The sequence below is a fragment of the Ornithodoros turicata genome, unplaced genomic scaffold (genome assembly GCF_037126465.1).
Source record: "Ornithodoros turicata isolate Travis unplaced genomic scaffold, ASM3712646v1 ctg00000838.1, whole genome shotgun sequence".
NCBI classification, from domain to species: domain Eukaryota; kingdom Metazoa; phylum Arthropoda; class Arachnida; order Ixodida; family Argasidae; genus Ornithodoros; species Ornithodoros turicata.
In genome coordinates this window covers 830,709-839,520 of record NW_026999403.1, presented here as the reverse complement: position 1 = coordinate 839,520, position 8,812 = coordinate 830,709, and positions in this window count along the sequence as shown.

Below are 8,812 nucleotides of genomic sequence, written 5' to 3'. Positions count from 1 at the left end.
GGTGGTTGTCCGAGGCTATGCTGGAGACTGTGAGGTAGTGAGATCAAACCCTGCCATGGGCTGTGCTATCTGAGGTTTTTCGTATGTTTTCTATCTTACCAACGACATGCCAGATCGCACTGGAAAACAACGCTCACAATCCGCAACTGGCGAGACCTCCGTGATCGGAACACTGCCACACTTGACGGCAACACCAGCCCAGAAGAATTCGGCCGGACAATAAGACAGAATCCGAAGCAGTCCAGCAAACATACCAAGGTGCCAATGACCTACACCAAAACAGATGTAAATTTCGGACACCTCAGGACAATACGACGACGCGCTGAGCGCCGCTACCGACGGACTGGAAACATAGACGACTGTATTCAAGCAAAAACCACCAAAGAAAAGATAAATCGACACCTAAAAAATGTTGGCATCGCACGCATGGGAGGATACATGGAAATCCCTGTCGCCATTAGTCAACGCTGGGAAGCTCTGGACCATTGTAAAGAGCATCAAGAGCAGCCCATCCCAAGCCACTTTCCGTACCATTGCCCTCAGTACGAACGTACCCGTATTCGCAGTAGAGGAAACGTTTTTGGCCATTCATAAAAAATCTTCACCAGCACCCACCGGTTCCCTCCACCACCAGTCTCCTCTATCCTCAGCAGTGGACAACCAGCTAGTAACGCACTCCACACCCGTAGCGCTGGAACACGATTTTAGTATCCAAGAACTTGCCATCAAAGCCACGTCTGGCAAGCGAACCTCTCCATAGGACCAGGGCAAGACGGGATAACCTACAAGTAGCCGGAAAATCTCTAAACCGAAAGCTAAAGAAGTATTACTGAAGATATACACTTTAAGAAAAAAGGAGTAAAACGGGGAGTAATTGCAGCTTCCACTCCCCTAGTCTGCAATTACTCCCCATTTTAGTCCCCTAACCCAACATTTAGTCCCGACATTTACTCCCCAGGACTGCAAATTGTCACTAAACTTCGCGAATGGTCTCCTGAATGCGACAGTCTACGTAAATATGTGGCCCTGGTCAATTTGAACGACATAAGGCTGTATTACTCAGACAACGTAGCAATTTTCCAGTCACACAGAGTAAGAGACAGTTAGCGCATCTTTCCCTCGCATCAAATTGTGCCCTAGTACGGCGCAAGATTTTATATCACTCGATATATCACCGTTGACAGTTTGTTTCAAAGTATTTTCATGCATGCGCACCAATTATGTACCTGGGACTCTTACAACAGCGCGTGAAATGCGGTCTTCACTCTGTGACATTCATTTACTCCCGTGCATTTACTCCCGAAAGGGACTATTTTTTGTGGCAATGCAATTACTCCCCAAAAGGAGTAAAAGTACTCCTTTTTTTCTTAGAGTGTACAACAAAAGCTGGCAAACAGGAAAGCTCCCCCGGGACTGGAAGACGCAAAGGTAATACGCATAAGGAAACCTGGCAAGCCGAAGAACGAAATCGAATCGTACAGACCTATCAGCCTCACAAGCTGTGTAGCAAATGTAATGGAAATAACAATCCTTGTGCGCATCCGGTGGTGGTTAGAACACAACGGAAAGCTCCCGGATGAGATCGCCGACTTCACAAACGCACGATACACAGCAGACTGCATCACTATAACCTTAAAGGAGCACTGACGTGACCCCATAATTATTTTTTCTTGTTCGTTTTTCGGTGCAGAGTGTTCTCCAACGAATAAAATGAGTTTCTGCGAAAGAACGACGAGAGCAGGTGACTTACAGAGCGAGCACGAGGGCTCGGTTCCGCACATCTTTGAAAAATCATTTTCCTCTTGATAAGAGCGCATCGCAGAACGAGAGGACGTCTTGACGTATGCTACACTCTAAGAAAAAAAAGGAGTACTTTTACTCCTTTTGGGGACTAATTGCATTGCCACAAAAAATAGTCCCTTTCGGGAGTAAATGAATGTCACAGAGTGAAGACCGCATTTCACGCGCTGTTGTAAGAGTCCCAGGTACATAATTGGTGCGCATGCATGAAAATACTTCGAAGCAATCCGTCAACCGTGATATATCGAGTGATATAAAATCGTGCGCCATACTAGGGCACAATTTGCGAAGAAAGATGCGCTAACTGTTTCTTACTCTGTTGGGCTGGAAAATTGCTACGTTGTCTGAGTTATACAGCCTTATGTCGTTCAGATTGACCAAGGGCACATATTTACGTAGACTGTTGCATTCAGGAGGCCATTCGCGAAGTTTAGTGACAATTTGCAGTCCTGGGGAGTAAATGTCGGGACTAAATGTTGGGTTAAGGGACTAAAATGGGGAGTAATTGCAGACTAGGGGAGTAGAAGCTGCAATTACTCCCCGTTTTACTCCTTTTTTTCTTAGAGTGTACTCCCCTCACGTGACCAGGACGCACAGCGGCTCAGCTCAAGCATGTATGAGCGGCGCGTGAGCTGCGAAGAAAAAGCAAACAAACAAGGCACGGAACCTCCAATACGTCACGGGAGGATCGTGCCGTGCGTCTGCGGCTGCCTTTTCCGACGTGTGTGTGTGTTTTTCTTTTTTTAAATTCGATTGCACAGCTATAACGCACCGCAGAGCGCAAATATTTTACATGGTGACCCCTGGTGAACAGCTTGACAGAAGGGGGGCAGGATTTCGAGAGACGTTAAATCTCACCTAATTGTTCCTTTAACCCCGTTATGGAAGAGATCATGCCCTCCACGAGTCAAGTTCACGATATACGCTGACGATGTCTTCATTTGGATGTACGGGATAAACGTCAAGTACGTTCAGCAGACACTAGAGCGCACCCTCCTCGCGATAGCCATCTTCCTGGAAGAACGTAGCATGGACTCGTCAGTAGAAAAAACTGTGTACCTACCCTTCACCCGGAAACGTCTAACGAACTTTCACGTTTCAGTCAACGGCAATCCGATGCAACGTATTAGTAAACACAAGTTTCTCGGTGTCATAATCAACAGAAACCTAACATGAGGGAGAACAAGTGAAGGCTCTCACGGACGCAACAAAGAAATACATCAACATAATGAAGATGCTCGGTGCACCCCGCAGGGGCAACGGGAAAGCACTTCACTCCCTTCACACTGGGCTCATCCGACAAGCCATACCTCACAGCATCACCCATCTCCGTCATCACTCCCCAACCCAAGACGCATTGTGGTGATCTTCTTTCTGAAGTAATTTAACTACCCATTTACATTTTTACAATACACAAAAGTACAAGTATGTACACAACTAAATTTTTATACTTTCTGCTTGAGCTTTCCCTGGAAAGTAGTCCTGGAAGTCCTCAGTACCATATATTTTGTACGAAGGTGAAAGAAGCTTCGTTCTACTGACGCTTCTGCCTCCAAATTTATGAGCAGCGACGTGGCTGAGCGCCCTGAAAACCCCTTCGCGATTCGACTGAAGAAAATTTTTCCATCGTTTATATTTCGGCTGGTACTGGCCCTCGTCCAGCCAGAGATTCTGCTCCTGTTTCTGTCTAAATTCGGCTGTTACAAATAAATTCACAATAGACCACACAACAAGTGCCAACATCTTTTATAACATACGACAGTTCCTCGCGTACCAGCTGGGTTCTTCAGAGCAGTTAAATGATCTCAAAAACGCAGTCGAATCCAAAGCAGCGTTGCAGACCTCTTTTCCGAACTCTCCTCGCGAACAAAGGGGCCTGCAAGCGGATAGGAAAAATATCTGCTCCCCGGTATACATGTTTAAGGTATCCAGTCTAGAGTTCAATGCCTTGTTCCTTTGCGCAAAGAGGGCTGTCTTGAATGCATCGTACGAGGCATCGAATCCAAACAGATTGGTCATTCTCCTATCACCGTAAGATTTGCACTTGTGGGACACCTGTGACTCCCACCAGTCTCGCTTCTGGCCTTTGTCATCGACCTGACGGCCGAGCGAATCAATAAATTTGCTCAAGAACACTGCATATAATGTCCCCAAGGAACCGTAGCTCATTGCCATGTTGCCATGGCGATAGTAAACCGGGGATATAACTGCAGCCATAGACAGCTTAAGAATATTAAAATAATACAGGTAAACTATGGGGCCGAACACCTTGTCGTTCATGGTCTTACTGTACAAGTTCAGAAAATCCTTGTGACTACGAAGCTTGCCTACGTCTGTCATAGATCGAACCCAGCGTTGGAAGAAAGTCCCATTCGCTGGATCAAAACTCAAGTACATGACGTCGAGCTCTCGTTCGCTGAAGAAGGTTTCAGTCGGCCAAAGAACACGCTTCATTTTTCGCAGTTTAGCGCTAGCTGTCTCCTTCGTGGCATTGCTGATGATGGTAGATCGTTCGAGGTTCTCTTGAATGGTACTAACAATATTGTCCAGGACAGCGTTCACCTTATCGCGCTCCCTTTTTGGAAAGTTCTTGTATATGAATGGCGCCCAAGGCAGAATTCCGAATGCGTCCTCGATCTGTCGCAGACAGAACGCAGGCGCGTGTTGTTCAGCCTGCCGCTTGCTTCCCCACGTGGCTATGTCAAACTTAGTTGACGCCATCCAGGCACATTCTTGTACAAATATCCAACCGAGTAGCACGAGCAGCCGCTCGTTGGGTACGATCTCAACTATCCTGCCGAGCATGTGTAGCACTGGAAGGCTGTGGACTAATACCATAGAGTGGGTGGTAAGATGAAATTGAGGTTCCAAGTTCTTGTTGATGAAAGAGACCCATTCTTCGGCAGTGATGTTTTTTGTGTAATTCTGGAGTTGACGAAGACCGAAGAAATGCTCTGAATACGGAGACTTCCTTCCGCTTTCCACAAGCTTCATGACGTTCAGTTCATCCATTCGCAGCTGGTGGACGTAGCTGTCACTGAGGGTCTCGTTGTGTCCCAAGGCATGGGCGAACTGCCGCACCCTTGCAGCGTACTCTGATATGGTTTGGGCCTCACCACTGCGGAGTTGCTTCCATGATTGCACCTCCATGGCTTTCCATATGACTAGAACGGGCTCTTTATTATATGTTGATGGAACCACTTTGATACTGAACAGGAAAGAGATCCTCCAGCGGATGAGAAGCTGCAAATTAACGTCGACAGCATTGGCCTCTCGAAATGGTTCTTCGGGCCACGGAATTCTCATGTCTGTGGTGAATCGCTCGAAAGCGTTCAGGTCGTCCTTCCTATGAATGCACGATTGGAACACTGCGAAGGCCCTGGCTACAGCTTTGCTCTGCAAGTCCAATTTCCCAGAGGTAAGGGTATGCAGGATGTTGTCGGAGAGCATGGTCTCAATGTCTTTGGGGTCTTTGTAGCTGTAGTCTTTGTACCAGAAAGCGCAGGTATAGCTGTAGAGGTTCTTGCAAGGATTGACGTCGGTATTGATGGAGACCTTAAGGTGGGAAGCGTGCTCCAGGCAGTCGCGGCTTCGGCAAACGGGGTCCTGGGCCGATTTTGCGGCGTACCTGGAAATAGAGCAATTTAAGAACAAAAGGAACTCGCCATCCAGTATATATTTGCATTTTAGGATTATGCTCCGCAGGAAAGATGACGATGTTCTAGCACAAAAGAAAAAATATCATGTAATATATGATGAACAGAATTGTGTTAAATGTTTAACCACGTCGTCGTCGAGTGCAACGTGTTAGAGAACCGGACTTTCGATAAGTGAGATAAGGTCGAGTAGCCACACTGGAAAATAGTTCCATGGTAAGGTATTGTTCCCAATTATTAATGCTTAATCCATTGGATAACATCGGAGAAATTTGCGTACTGCTTACGCGGTTATAAACATAGATGGGAGATGAGCAGTAGAACTACTGTGTGGTACTTAAAATTAGAACCTATTTGCGGGAATGCAGTCATAAGCTATACACCGGTAGTTAAACTGAATTACTTTTGAAGATTTTTTATGTGATGCATACCTCATAACTGGATGCGCTCACACCTGGAGATCGTTACATAAGGGACATGGTCGCTTTTTAAATAACCGTGGGTGTGTTTTCTCTGACGTTATTCGGCATGAAACAGTCCACGCAGGTTTACTGCAGCCGTAAGCTGTCGAGCTTGGAGCTACCCCAGCGAACTACCCCAAAGAACAATTCATCCCCATTCATCGTCAACGAGAAATGCAGTCGTGGGATGCCTCCTGAAGGTTGCAGGACAGGTTTCCGCATCACGCAGATGCAAAAACGTCAGATAGAATTTTTGAAAGCACGGTTATTCTGTCAACATATTTTACTAGCTTTCACTAGCAAGAATGGAAGGCGGGGTCATTCGCAAGCAGGGGGCGCTCAAGCACTGGAACAAAGTCGAAACGAAGGAACGAGCACAGCGTGTTTGTTGAAAGTAATGCATAGTTGAGAACGCTTGCCTATGCTGTGTGCGCGTCTTGCGTGTGTGTTTGTTTTCTCAACCACGCCTAATACGCAGAGCACTGCTGACCACGCTAGCATTTCCTTCTTTAAATGCACGATTCCTGGAGCTGTCGAGAATGTTTGCTTTGTCTAACAACGCTGAGTAGAACGCTCAAAACAATGTCCCTGAAACTTTAATGAAAGTTTAATATGTAATTAATATCTACAACATTTCGCGTGATGGACTGCGCTTCATCCGGTACACAATGAAATGGTGAACACACATAATGTCACACTTTTTGGGGTTAAAGGTACTGTAAAGCAGCAGGCATACAAGTTTATACTGCTGGCTCATATGACAGTCCGGGTGCTCAGTATACGAACGCCACAAATTTTGTTTAAATCCATCTCGTAGTTTTTTGGGGGGGGGTTTCAGAAAACTCGGATTTAATATTCTGGACAACCTTGGGTTTACGACCCGACACGAACTCCGCAGTTCCCGCAATGTAGTGTAGTGAACATAAACATGCCAATAACAATGAGCGTACAGCGCCACCTATGGACCGCTACCATGGCCACGCCTGCTAACCGGACGTGGTGCGTTTTTGCGTAAGTGACGCATGGTGATTCTGCTGATAGTTTTGTTACCCATTTCCACGATGTATCAACGTTCTTGCACTTTGAGAGAACATATACCAGGAACCTTCTCGTTTGAGCAAACTTTTCAAGTTCAAGAATCCGGCTATACTAAGCGGTGCGGCAGCAGCAACACGGCAACATGGCAGCAGAGCAGCTTTCTGCTGCCGCTGCTCTGCTGCTGGAGGCGTCCCATAGCTTAGTTTTGAATTAGCGGCAGCAGCGGCTTAGGAAACACAAATCGTGTTGGCAACTGTGTCATTGTTTACATTTCGCACATTCCGATGGCGTACGCAGCGGCTAAGCCTTTTAGTGCACACACCTAGGAACGTAATCCTAGGTGAAAGGCGTTTGTGTGGGAGATATATTGTGGATTTGGAGCTCATAAGTGAACTTTGAGATGAGTGTGGTGGTGGTCTGAGCCTCGTATTACCTGATTGACTCTTCGTTGATGTGTAGTGAGTTTCATGACATTCAACGTAGGTTCGTCCTACTGCTGTGCAGAACAGTCCTTGCTGTGTTGTGTGGAGATTCTTCTACGGGATTTTGTCGTATAAATATTGCCTCGTTACTATAGTATTCGATATTTCGATTTACGGTGACTGTCAAATGCGTACGTTACTCTTAGTGAAATAAAATTGTCTAACGAGAACGAAGGCCCCTTCTGCTAGTACTCACTGCTTTCTGCCTATTTTCACAAGGAATGGGTTCATTTTCTATCTCTATCGAACCTTTTTTTGTTGTCTGAACGTTGTCTATCTCCATCTAACCCTTTTCAAGGGTCAGTTTCATTTACAACCACCTAGCAAGGTCTTGGAATACCGACCATAAGAAATTTGTTCGGTTTGGTTTTCACACGGCATGGACGTGAAAGTGCTTGTACGTTATCAGGTCACGGGTTTTGAAGTACTTTCCAGAAAACAAGCGAACATGTAGCTACAACTGGTGCACAACGTATGTACCACGTAGGTTCGGCCGAACACTTTATTGAACTTTGTGAACTGAATTATATCCTGAAAGCGCACTTCACGCAGTCCCGATGATTGAACACTCGCTCCAAACTACTGGCAATCACAAACGTATCCAGGTGTTCAGAATCAAATCACAGAACAACCAGAAACAAACTTTCTGCCGTCACTCACCGCCCTGCTAACCCTAAACACCGTCGAACGAAAACAATACCAACCAGCCTCCTGATTGGCTTTCGAGACCGGCTGCTCAGGCTGCAGAGCAACAGGGCAGCACAGCAACCAAAAATTCGGATACGAGAGCAGCAGGGAATTTCTGCAGCTCGGCAGCGCTGCTGCTCTCGCCCAGTGCTATGGGACCGCTCGTGTCGCTGCAGCTCTGCTGCTCCGCTGCTGTTGCTCTGCTGCTGCTGCTCAAATCGAGGCTATGGGACCCCGCCTTAAGCCCTTGATTTAGACGATAGAGGGTTGGGGGACACGTTACACTGTTGCTCGACGAATGGGCGATTTGGCAAATGGGCAACACGCCTCGCCTCGCATCTTTTCACCGCAATTTCTTTCTGTCGCTCGTTTTTGTCGATCTTTTGGAATAAGTTTTCAAATGTCTGTCAGTATTAACAGCTCGCCCGCTGCTTTACTGTTCCTTTAAATGTCTTTCCGGGATTCGGGGGGTGGGGGGAACAGTGTGCTATTTTGAATTCTCAAATTCAGACTAAAACCGGGTGTTATTATAATTATCTGTTTTGGCGCATTATGACCTCGGTTGCTGTTGCACCATAAAACCAGTAATCATCAATAATATTTTTATCAGTTCCCTTTAGATTGATACCAAATCGTGTACGTGATATACGACACAACGCAGTACGTGATTGGTATTCGGGGCGACATA